The following is a 12,232-nucleotide window of genomic DNA, read 5'->3' on the forward strand; positions in this document are numbered from 1 at the left end:
GCTCTCCATGGGCCAGTACCGGGAAGTCACCGCAGAATGGAGCCCGCTGGACCCGCCGCAGAGCCCCAGCAAGATCAGAGTGTATTTGGACTATGAAGGGGGGGATGTGTGCTTCTATGATGCAGACACCATGGCCCCCATCCACGCCTTCACCTCCTCCTTCCAGGGGAAGATCTACCCGTTCTTCTGGGTCTGGGCTGTAGGGGCTTCCCTTAGACTGTAACCGTAACATGTCTGGATTTTAGCCTATGAGGCAGCATCTCCCGTAAACCCCTCTGTTCTGCCTGCCACGCTGCCCCTTGTGCATGTATGGGACATGCCCCCTAATAAAACCAAGCAGCCGCTACCTCCTCCTTCCCCTTAATTGCCGTCTCTGCCACGATGCTTCCAGAGCTCAGGCTGGCGATCAGGGCAGGAAGGTGATCTGCTGTGACTATGACTCTTCTTCATCTTTCCTATCCTACTCTACCTCCAACTGAAAATAAATGCACGTGGTCCCCCTGGAGCTAGCTAAGCTGGTCCAATCCTTCCCTGCACTGTGGAGATATGAGAAGTCTGGCTTAGCACAAACATTCCTTGTTTCATTCTAGAGGGAATTGATATAGATCACATGGCAATGGGGTATAGGGTATAAACTGGCAATAAATATGCTGAGGCTGGAAATAAGGTGTGAGGTTCTGGAACAGCCTCCCAGCTGGAATCGGGGGGAACAAGCTATTCAAGAAGAGATTGTGAAAAATTGTGAACAAGATTATATAAGGGTGGCATAGGTTTATTCCCCACTCTGAACTTTAGCGTTCACAAGATGGGGACCTGCATAGGCTTCTCTAAACTAAAATCCTAGTTTAGATCTGGTAAACGCTGCCACCAGCCAAGTTTTTAGTGTCTGGCACACTCCCTGTTCCCCCAGAACTTTCCCTGGGAACACAGATCCAAACTCCTTGAATCTCAACACAAAGGAGAATAAACCATTCCCCTCCACCTTCTTCCCCCCTCCCCTAGCCGTTAGGAGAGACCAATACAGATTCAAACACCTTGAATCAAAACAAAGAGGGCTTCACTTTTCCCCCTCCCCTTCCCCTTAAAATCCAAACAAGGAAGAAATCAATCTAGTTCTAAAAAGAAAAGATTTTATTAATGAAAAAAAAGTACACTATCTCTGTATTACCAGGATGCAAAAATACAGGGTCTAACTTATAAACCTGGAGAGGTTTCCCCCCCCTCCTCCTTTCTCAGAATAATCAAAGTAACAGCAAACAGAAATAAAGATATTTCTTCAGCAAACACACAATTGCAAATGCAGAAATTAATTATAAGACTAATTCGCCTTTCTAATACTCACTATACTGAATAGAAGAAAATACTTCAGGAAACTTTGTAGAACTTGAAGAATATGTCTGGCCTCTCTTAAATCCAAAGAGAGAACGGCAATCCAAACAAAGGACACAGACAAAGCCTTCCCTCCACAGAGATTTGAAATTATCCTGTCCCTTGATTGGTCCTCTGGTCAGGTGTTCCTCAGGTTACTGAGCTAGTTAACCCTTTCCAGGTAAAAGAGACCTTAACCCTTACTATCTGTTTATGACAAAGGGGTTCTCTGCGATAGCACATACCAAACCTTGTCACCCAGGAGGTCCTTTCCAGTCCAAAGTCCATAGGTGAAAAGCAATGAGCCATGACCTTTAACACATTGGCTGTCTCCCTAATTTTGTTACTAGAGGCAAGGATGCGACCACCTGTCATGGGATAATTACATTTCCGGCGTGTTGAGACGGTACGTGAATGGGTGAGAGCAGATGCTGGATAAGCTGCTGGCTGTTTTTAAGAAACTATGTAGGCCTATAATGGATGCTGATGGAGGTTGGAAGTAGTCCCTGCCTTCTCCTGTTTTGAGCTTTTGAGAAAACATGGCATGTGGTTGCAATGGCAGATCTTTCCAGGGATCAGTCACCCCTGAGCAGGACTTTCCGGAGTGACCTTAGGTGCCCACCTCAATGAGGATTGGACCATGGTGACTGTGTGTAGGGGTGTATGGACTTGATTGGCCCCAAGGCTATGACGGCAATGTCATAAAGTGGAGTAAGTGAGAGTCACTGCCTAGACCCGTGAGGCAAGGCAGGAGGCCTGTGTGCTTTCCTGGCCCACCAGCTACATCAGAAGGACATACCCCTCTGATCTCCCTCGGCAGGCCTCCTAGGTGGTGACGTTTCTGGTCTTTGGCTCTGCCAATCCGACCAGCCTGGTATTATCCAAGGTCCTGCTATGGGAGTCAAGCGTAACCAGGTCCTCCATTGGCTGCTTCCAGCCCCTGCAGTCACTGCCCTGCAAAGCATGAGGCAAAGATCCCAAGGCCACGAAGCAGAAGACATTCAAATCTTTTATTTTGTTAGGTAGCTGGTTTTACTTTTATTTATGGAAAGATGTTTCCATTCTCTTAGCTTCCAGTTAGAGAGAGAGAGAGAGAGAGAGAGTGTGCACACGCACGCACCTTTTATTTAGCAAAAAACCAAATACCCATCCCCCGCCCCTTCTCCAAGGCCTCATCCCCCACTCACTCCATCCCCCTTCCCTCTGTCACTCATTCTCCCCACCATCACTCACTGGCTCATTTTCACCCTGCTGGGCAGGGCGGGGGGTTGAGTTGCCGGAGCAGGGGAGGGCTCAGTCTGGGAGTGAGGACTATAGTGTGGGGCTGGGGATGAGGGATTTGCGGTGTCGGAGGGGGCTCCGAGCTGGGGATGAGAGGTTGGGGTGTGGGGGATGAGGGCTCCAGCTGGGGGTGGGGGTTGTGGGGTGCGGCTGGGGATGTGTGGTTTGGGGTGTCGGTGGGGGCTCCGAGCTGGGGATGAGAGGTTGGGGTGTGGGGATGAGGGCTCCAGCTGGGGGTGCGGGTTCTGGGGTGAGGCTGGGGATGAGAGGTTGGGGTGCAGCAGGGGTCCTGAGCTGGGGATGAGAGGTTGGGGTGTGGGGATGAGGGCTCCAGCTGGGGGTGCGGGTTCTGGGGTGAGGCTGGGGATGGGTGGGTTGGGGTGCAGCAGGGGCTCCGAGCTGGGTATGTGTGGTTGGGGTGTGGGGTTGTGGGCTCCTGCTGGGGGTGCGGGTTCTGGGGTGTGGCTGGGGATGAGAGGTTTGCGGTGCAGCAGTGGGCTCCGAGCTGGGGATGAGAGGTTGGGGTGTGGGGGTGAGGGCTCCAGCTGGGGGTGCGGGTTCTGGGGTGAGGCTGGGGATGAGAGGTTTGGGGTGCAGCAGGGGGCTCCGAGCTGGGGATGAGAGGTTGGGGTGTGGGGATGAGGGCTCCAGCTGGGGTGCGGGTTCTGGGGTGAGGCTGGGGATGAGAGGTTTGGGGTGCAGCAGGGGCTCCAGGCTGGGGATGAGAGGTTGGGGTGTGGGGATGAGGGCTCCAGCTGGGGTGCGGGTTCTGGGGTGAGGCTGGGGATGAGAGGTTGGGGTGTGGGGATGAGGCTCCAGCTGGGGTGCAGGTTCTGGGGTGAGGCTGGGGATGAGAGGTTTGGGGTGCAGCAGGGGCTCCAGGCTGGGGATGAGAGGTTGGGGTGTGGGGATGAGGGCTCCAGCTGGGGTGCGGGTTCTGGGGTGAGGCTGGGGATGAGGATTTGGGGTGCAGCAGGGGCTCTGAGCTGGGGATGAGAGGTTGGGGTGTGGGGATGAGGGCTCCAGCTGGGGTGCGGGTTCTGGGGTGAGGCTGGGGATGAGAGGTTTGGGGTGCAGCAGGGGCTCCGAGCTGGGGATGAGAGGTTGGGGTGTGGGGATGAGGGCTCCAGCTGGGGTGCGGGTTCTGGGGTGAGGCTGGGGATGAGAGGTTTGGGGTGCAGCAGGGGCTCCGAGCTGGGGATGAGAGGTTGGGGTGTGGGGATGAGGGCTCCAGCTGGGGTGCGGGTTCTGGGGTGAGGCTGGGGATGAGAGGTTTGGGGTGCAGCAGGGGCTCCAGGCTGGGGATGAGAGGTTGGGGTGTGGGGATGAGGGCTCCAGCTGGGGTGCGGGTTCTGGGGTGAGGCTGGGGATGAGAGGTTTGGGGTGCAGCAGGGGCTCCGAGCTGGGGATGAGAGGTTGGGGTGTGGGGATGAGGGCTCCAGCTGGGGTGCGGGTTCTGGGGTGAGGCTGGGGATGAGAGGTTTGGGGTGCAGCAGGGGGCTCCGAGCTGGGGATGAGAGTTTGGGGTGTGGGGGATGAGGGCTCCAGCTGGGGGTGCGGGTTCTGGGGTGAGGCTGGGGATGAGAGGTTGGGGTGTGGGGATGAGGGCTCCAGCTGGGGGTGCGGGTTCTGGGGTGAGGCTGGGGATGAGGGATTTGCGGTGCAGCAGCGGGATCCGAGCTGGGAATGAGAGGTTGGGGTGTGGGGGTGCGGGCTCCCGCTGGGGGGGTGGGGTCTGGGGTGAGGCTGGGGATGAGAGGTTTGGGGTGCAGCAGGGGGCTCCGAGCTGGGGATGAGAGGTTGGGGTGTGGGGGATGAGGGCTCCAGCTGGGGTGCGGGTTCGGGGGTTCGGCGGGGGATGAGTGGTTGGCGGTGCAGCATAGGGCTCCGAGCTGGGGATGAGAGGTTGGGGTGTGGGGATGAGGGCTCCAGCTGGGGGTGCGGGTTCTGGGGTGAGGCTGGGGATGAAAGGTTTGGGGTGCAGCAGGGGCTCCAGGCTGGGGATCAGAGGTTGGGGTGTGGGGTTGAGGGCTCCAGCTGGGGGTGCTGGTTCTGGGGTGAGGCTGGGGATGAGCGTTTTGGGGTGTAGGCGGGGGCTCCGAGCTGGGAATGAGAGGTTGGGGTGTGGGGATGAGGGCTCCAGCTGGGGTGCGGGTTCTGGGGTGAGGCTGGGGATGAGAGGTTTGGGGTGCAGCAGGGGCTCCAGGCTGGGGATGAGAGGTTGGGGTGTGGGGATGAGGGCTCCAGCTGGGGTGCGGGTTCTGGGGTGAGGCTGGGGATGAGAGGTTTGGGGTGCAGCAGGGGCTCCGAGCTGGGGATGAGAGGTTGGGGTGTGGGGATGAGGGCTCCAGCTGGGGTTGCGGGTTATGGGGTGAGGCTGGGGATGAGAGGTTTGGGGTGCAGCAGGGGCTCCGATCTGGGGATGAGAGGTTGGGGTGTGGGGATGAGGGCTCCAGCTGGGGTGCGGGTTCTGGGGTGAGGCTGGGGATGAGAGGTTTGGGGTGCAGCAGGGGCTCCGAGCTGGGGATGAGAGGTTGGGGTGTGGGGATGAGGGCTCCAGCTGGGGTGCGGGTTCTGGGGTGAGGCTGGGGATGAGAGGTTTGGGGTGCAGCAGGGGCTCCGAGCTGGGGATGAGAGGTTGGGGTGTGGGGATGAGGGCTACAGCTGCAGGTGCGGGTTCTGGGGTGAGGCTGGGGATGAGGATTTGGGGTGCAGCAGGGCTCCGAGCTGGGGATGAGAGGTTGGGGTGTGGGGATGAGGCTCCAGCTGGGGTGCAGGTTCTGGGGTGAGGCTGGGGATGAGAGGTTTGGGGTGCAGCAGGGGCTCCGAGCTGGGGATGAGAGGTTGGGGTGTGGGGATGAGGGCTCCAGCTGGGGTGCGGGTTCTGGGGTGAGGCTGGGGATGAGAGGTTTGGGGTGCAGCAGGGGCTCCGAGCTGGGGATGAGAGGTTGGGGTGTGGGGATGAGGGCTCCAGCTGGGGTGCGGGTTCTGGGGTGAGGCTGGGGATGAGAGGTTTGGGGTGCAGCAGGGGCTCCGAGCTGGGGATGAGAGGTTGGGGTGTGGGGATGAGGGCTCCAGCTGGGGTGCAGGTTCTGGGGTGTGGCTGGGGCTGAGCGGTTTGGGGGCCAGCCGGGGGCTCTGAGCTGGGGATGCGAGGTGGGGGTGTGGGGATGAGGGCTCCAGCTGGGGTGCGGGTTCTGGGGTGAGGCTGGGGATGAGAGGTTTGGGGTGCAGCAGGGGCTCCGAGCTGGGGATGAGAGGTTGGGGTGTGGGGATGAGGGCTCCAGCTGGGGTGCAGGTTCTGGGGTGAGGCTGGGGATGAGAGGTTTGGGGTGTGAGGGGGATGAGGGCTCCAGCTGGGGTGCGGGTTCTGGGGTGAGGCTGGGGATGAGAGGTTTGGGGTGCAGCAGGGGCTCCGAGCTGGGGATGAGAGGTTGGGGTGTGGGGATGAGGGCTCCAGCTGGGGTGCGGGTTCTGGGGTGAGGCTGGGGATGAGAGGTTTGGGGTGCAGCAGGGGCTCCGAGCTGGGGATGAGAGGTTGGGGTGTGGGGATGAGGGCTCCAGCTGGGGTGCGGGTTCTGGGGTGAGGCTGGGGATGAGAGGTTTGGGGTGCAGCAGGGGCTCCAGGCTGGGGATGAGAGGTTGGGGTGTGGGGATGAGGGCTCCAGCTGGGGTGCGGGTTCTGGGGTGAGGCTGGGGATGAGAGGTTTGGGGTGCAGCAGGGCTCCGAGCTGGGGATGAGAGGTTGGGGTGTGGGGATGAGGGCTCCAGCTGGGGTGCGGGTTCTGGGGTGAGGCTGGGGATGAGAGGTTTGGGGTGCAGCAGGGGCTCCGAGCTGGGGATGAGAGGTTGGGGTGTGGGGATGAGGGCTCCAGCTGGGGTGCGGGTTCTGGGGTGAGGCTGGGGATGAGAGGTTTGGGGTGCAGCAGGGGCTCCGAGCTGGGGATGAGAGGTTGGGGTGTGGGGATGAGGGCTCCAGCTGGGGTGCGGGTTCTGGGGTGAGGCTGGGGATGAGAGGTTTGGGGTGCAGCAGGGGCTCCGAGCTGGGGATGAGAGGTTGGGGTGTGGGGATGAGGGCTCCAGCTGGGGTGCGGGTTCTGGGGTGAGGCTGGGGATGAGAGGTTTGGGGTGCAGCAGGGGCTCTGAGCTGGGGATGAGAGGTTGGGGTGTGGGGATGAGGGCTCCAGCTGGGGTGCGGGTTCTGGGGTGAGGCTGGGGATGAGAGGTTGGGGTGCAGCAGGGGCTCCAGCTGGGGATGAGAGGTTGGGGTGTGGGGATGAGGGCTCCAGCTGGGAGTGCGGGTTCTGGGGTGAGGCTGGGGATGAGGTTTGGGGTGCAGCAGGGGCTCCGAGCTGGGGATGAGAGGTTGGGGTGTGGGGATGAGGGCTCCAGCTGGGGTGCGGGTTCTGGGGTGAGGCTGGGGATGAGAGGTTTGGGGTGCAGCAGGGGCTCCGAGCTGGGGATGAGAGGTTGGGGTGTGGGGATGAGGGCTCCAGCTGGGGTGCGGGTTCTGGGGTGAGGCTGGGGATGAGGTTTGGGGTGCAGCAGGGGCTCCGAGCTGGGGATGAGAGGTTGGGGTGTGGGGTGAGGGCTCCAGCTGGGGTGCGGGTTCTGGGGTGAGGCTGGGGATGAGAGGTTTGGGGTGCAGCAGGGGCTCCGAGCTGGGGATGAGAGGTTGGGGTGTGGGGATGAGGGCTCCAGCTGGGGTGCGGGTTCTGGGGTGAGGCTGGGGATGAGAGGTTTGGGGTGCAGCAGGGGCTCCAGGCTGGGGATGAGAGGTTGGGGTGTGGGGATGAGGGCTCCAGCTGGGGTGCGGGTTCTGGGGTGAGGCTGGGGCTGAGAGGTTTGGGGTGCAGCCGGGGGCTCCGAGCTGGGGAGGAGAGGTTGGGGGGTGGGGGATGAGGGCTCCAGCTGGGGTGCAGGTTCTGGGGTGAGGCTGGGGATGAGTGGTTTGCGGTGAAGGAGGGGGCTCCGCGCTGGGGATGTGAGGTTGGGGTGTGGGGGATGAGGGCTCCAGCTGGGGTGCGGGTTCTGGGGTGAGGCTGGGGATGAGAGGTTTGGGGTGCAGCAGGGGCTCTGAGCTGGGGATGAGAGGTTGGGGTGTGGGGATGAGGGCTCCAGCTGGTGGTGCGGGTTCTGGGGTGAGGCTGGGGATGAGCGGTTTGGGGTGAAGCAGGGGGCTCCGAGCTGGGGATGAGCTGTTGGGGTGTGCGGGATGTGGGCTCCAGATGGGGGTGCGGTTTCTGGGGTGAGGCTGGGGATGAGAGGTTTGGGGTGCAGCAGGGGCTCTGAGCTGGGGATGAGAGGTTGGGGTGTGGGGATGAGGGCTCCAGCTGGGGTGCGGGTTCTGGGTTGAGGCTGGGGATGAGAGGTTTGGGGTGCAGCAGGGCTCTGAGCTGGGGATGAGAGGTTGGGGTGTGGGGATGAGGGCTCCAGCTGGGGTGCGGGTTCTGGGGTGAGGCTGGGGATGAGAGGTTTGGGGTGCAGCAGGGGGCTCCGAGCTGGGGATGAGAGGTTGGGGTGTGGGGATGAGGGCTCCAGCTGGGGTGCGGGTTCTGGGGTGAGGCTGGGGATGAGAGGTTTGGGGGTGCAGCAGGGGCTCTGAGCTGGGGATGAGAGGTTGGGGTGTGGGGATGAGGGCTCCAGCTGGGGTGCGGGTTCTGGGGTGAGGCTGGGGATGAGAGGTTTGGGGTGCAGCAGGGGCTCCGAGCTGGGGATGAGAGGTTGGGGTGTGGGGATGAGGGCTCCAGCTGGGGTGCGGGTTCTGGGGTGAGGCTGGGGATGAGAGGTTTGGGGTGCAGCAGGGGCTCCGAGCTGGGGATGAGAGGTTGGGGTGTGGGGATGAGGGCTCCAGCTGGGGTGCGGGTTCTGGGGTGAGGCTGGGGATGAGGTTTGGGGTGCAGCAGGGCTCCGAGCTGGGGATGAGAGGTTGGGGTGTGGGGATGAGGGCTCCAGCTGGGGTGCGGGTTCTGGGGTGAGGCTGGGGATGAGAGGTTTGGGGTGCAGCAGGGGCTCCAGGCTGGGGATGAGAGGTTGGGGTGTGGGGATGAGGGCTCCAGCTGGGGTGCGGGTTCTGGGGTGAGGCTGGGGATGAGAGGTTTGGGGTGCAGCAGGGGCTCCGAGCTGGGGATGAGAGGTTGGGGTGTGGGGATGAGGGCTCCAGCTGGGGTGCGGGTTCTGGGGTGAGGCTGGGGATGAGAGGTTTGGGGTGAAGCAGGGGGCTCTGAGCTGGGGATGAGAGGTTGGGGTGTGGGGATGAGGGCTCCAGCTGGGGGTGCGGGTTCTGGGGTGAGGCTGGGGATGAGAGGTTTGGGTGCAGCAGGGGGCTCCGAGCTTGGGATGAGAGGTTGGGGTGTGGGGATGAGGGCTCCAGATGGGGGTGCGGGTTCTGCGGTGGGGCTGGGGATGTGAGGTTTGGGGTGCAGCAGGGGCTCCAGGCTGGGGATGAGAGGTTGGGGTGTGGGGATGAGGGCTCCAGCTGGGGGTGCGGGTTCTGGGGTGAGGCTGGGGATGAGAGGTTGGGGTGTGGGGATGAGGGCTCCAGCTGGGGGTGCGGGTTCTGGGGTGAGGCTGGGGATGAGAGGTTTGGGGTGCAGCAGGGGGCTCCGAGCTGGGGATGAGAGGTTGGGGTGTGGGGATGAGGGCTCCAGCTGGGGGTGCGGGTTCTGGGGTGAGGCTGGGGATGAGAGGTTTGGGGTGCAGCAGGGGGAGCTGGGGATGAGAGGTTGGGGTGCGGCTGGGGATGAGAGGTTGGGGTGTGGGGATGAGGACTCCAGCTGGGGGTGCAGGTTCTGGGGTGAGGCTGGGGATGAGAGGTTTGGGGTGCAGCAGGGGCTCCAGGCTGGGGATGAGAGGTTGGGGTGTGGGGATGAGGGCTCCAGCTGGGGGTGTGGGTTCTGCGGTGAGGCTGGGGATGAGAGGTTTGGGGTGCAGCAGGGGCTCCTGGCTGGGGATGAGAGGTTGGGGTGTGGGGATGAGGGCTCCAGCTGGGGTGCGGGTTCTGGGGTGAGGCTGGGGATGAGAGGTTTGGGGTGCAGCAGGGGCTCCGAGCTGGGGATGAGAGGTTGGGGTGTGGGGATGAGGGCTCCAGCTGGGGTGCAGGTTCTGGGGTGAGGCTGGGGATGAGAGGTTTGGGGTGTGGGGGGGCTCCAGGCTGGGGATGAGAGGTTGGGGTGGTGAGGCTGGGGATGAGAGGTTTGGGGGTGCAGCAGGGGCTCCGAGCTGGGGATGAGAGGTTGGGGTGTGGGGATGAGGGCTCCAGCTGGGGTGCGGGTTCTGGGGTGAGGCTGGGGATGAGAGGTTTGGGGTGCGGCAGGGGGCTCAGAGCTGGGGATGAGAGGTTGGGGTGTGGGGGTGAGGGCTCCAGCTGGGGTTGCGGGTTCTGGGGTGAGGCTGGGGATGAGAGGTTTGGGGTGCAGCAGGGGGCTCCGAGCTGGGGATGAGAGGTTGGGGTGTGGGGGTGAGGGCTCCAGCTGGGGTGCAGGTTCTGGGGTGAGGCTGGGGATGAGAGGTTTGGGGTGCAGCAGGGGCTCCGAGCTGGGGATGAGAGGTTGGGGTGTGGGGATGAGGGCTCCAGCTGGGGTGCGGGTTCTGGGGTGAGGCTGGGGATGAGAGGTTTGGGGTGCAGCAGGGGCTCCGAGCTGGGGATGAGAGGTTGGGGTGTGGGGATGAGGGCTCCAGCTGGGGTGCGGGTTCTGGGGTGAGGCTGGGGATGAGGTTTGGGGTGCAGCAGGGGGCTCCAGGCTCGGGATGAGAGGTTGGGGTGTGGGGATGAGGGCTCCAGCTGGGGTGCGGGTTCTGGGGTGAGGCTGGGGATGAGAGGTTTGGGGTGCAGCAGGGGCTCCGAGCTGGGGATGAGAGGTTGGGGTGTGGGGATGAGGGCTCCAGCTGGGGTGCGGGTTCTGGGGTGAGGCTGGGGATGAGAGGTTTGGGGTGCAGCAGGGGCTCTGAGCTGGGGATGAGAGGTTGGGGTGTGGGGATGAGGGCTCCAGCTGGGGTGCGGGTTCTGGGGTGAGGCTGGGGATGAGAGGTTTGGGGTGCAGCAGGGGCTCTGAGCTGGGGATGAGAGGTTGGGGTGTGGGGATGAGGGCTCCAGCTGGGGTGCGGGTTCTGGGGTGAGGCTGGGGATGAGAGGTTTGGGGTGCAGCAGGGGCTCCGAGCTGGGGATGAGAGGTTGGGGTGTGGGGATGAGGGCTCCAGCTGGGGGTGCGGGTTCTGGGGTGAGGCTGGGGATGAGAGGTTTGGGGTGCGGCCGGGGGCTCCGAGCTGGGGATGAGAGGTTGGGGTGTGGGGGTGAGGGCTCCAGCTGGGGGTGCGGGTTCTGGGGTGAGGCTGGGGATGAGAGGTTTGGGGTGCAGCAGGGGGCTCCGAGCTGGGGATGAGAGGTTGGGGTGTGGGGGATGAGGGCTCCAGCTGGGGGTGCGGGTTCTGGGGTGAGGCTGGGGATGAGAGGTTGGGGTGCTGGCGGGGGCTCCGCGCGGGGGATGCGCGGTTGGGGGGGGGGGGATGAGGGCTCCAGCTGGGGGTGCGGGTTCTGGGGTGAGGCTGGGGATGAGAGGTTTGGGGTGCAGCAGGGGCTCCAGGCTGGGGATGAGAGGTTGGGGTGTGGGGATGAGGGCTCCAGCTGGGTGTGTGTGTTCTGGGGTGAGGCTGGGGATGAGAGGTTTGGGGTGCAGCAGGGGCTCCGAGCTGGGGATGAGGTTGGGGTGTGGGGATGAGGGCTCCAGCTGGGGTGCGGGTTCTGGGGTGAGGCTGGGGATGAGAGGTTTGGGGTGCAGCAGGGGCTCCAGGCTGGGGATGAGAGGTTGGGGTGTGGGGATGAGGGCTCCAGCTGGGGTGCGGGTTCTGGGGTGAGGCTGGGGATGAGAGGTTTGGGGTGCAGCAGGGGCTCTGAGCTGGGGATGAGAGGTTGGGGTGTGGGGATGAGGGCTCCAGCTGGGGTGCGGGTTCTGGTGTGAGGCTGGGGATGAGAGGTTTGGGGTGCAGCAGGGGGCTCAGGCTGGGGATGAGAGGTTGGGGTGTGGGGATGAGGGCTCCAGCTGGGGTGCAGGTTCTGGGGTGAGGCTGGGGATGAGGATTTGGGGTGTGGGAGGGCTCCAGCTGGGGTGCGGGTTCTGGGGTGAGGCTGGGGATGAGAGGTTTGGGGTGCAGCAGGGGCTCCGAGCTGGGGATGAGAGGTTGGGGTGTGGGGATGAGGGCTCCAGCTGGGGTGCGGGTTCTGGGGTGAGGCTGGGGATGAGAGGTTTGGGTGTGCAGCAGGGGCTCCAGGCTGGGGATGAGAGGTTGGGGTGTGGGGATGAGGGCTCCAGCTGGGGTGCGGGTTCTGGGGTGAGGCTGGGGATGAGAGGTTTGGGGTGCAGCAGGGGCTCCGAGCTGGGGATGAGAGGTTGGGGTGTGGGGATGTGGGCTCCAGCTTGGGGTGCGGGTTCTGGGGTGAGGCTGGGGATGAGGGTTTGGGGTTCAGCAGGGGGCAACGAGCTGGGGATGAGAGGTTGGGGTGTGGGGTTAGAGGGCTCCAGATGGGAGTGCGGGTTCTGGGTTGAGGCTGGGGATGAGAGGTTTGGGGTGCAGCAGGGGCTGAGCT

Source organism: Mauremys reevesii, linkage group 17 (genome assembly GCF_016161935.1).
Source record: "Mauremys reevesii isolate NIE-2019 linkage group 17, ASM1616193v1, whole genome shotgun sequence".
NCBI lineage: Eukaryota > Metazoa > Chordata > Testudines > Geoemydidae > Mauremys > Mauremys reevesii.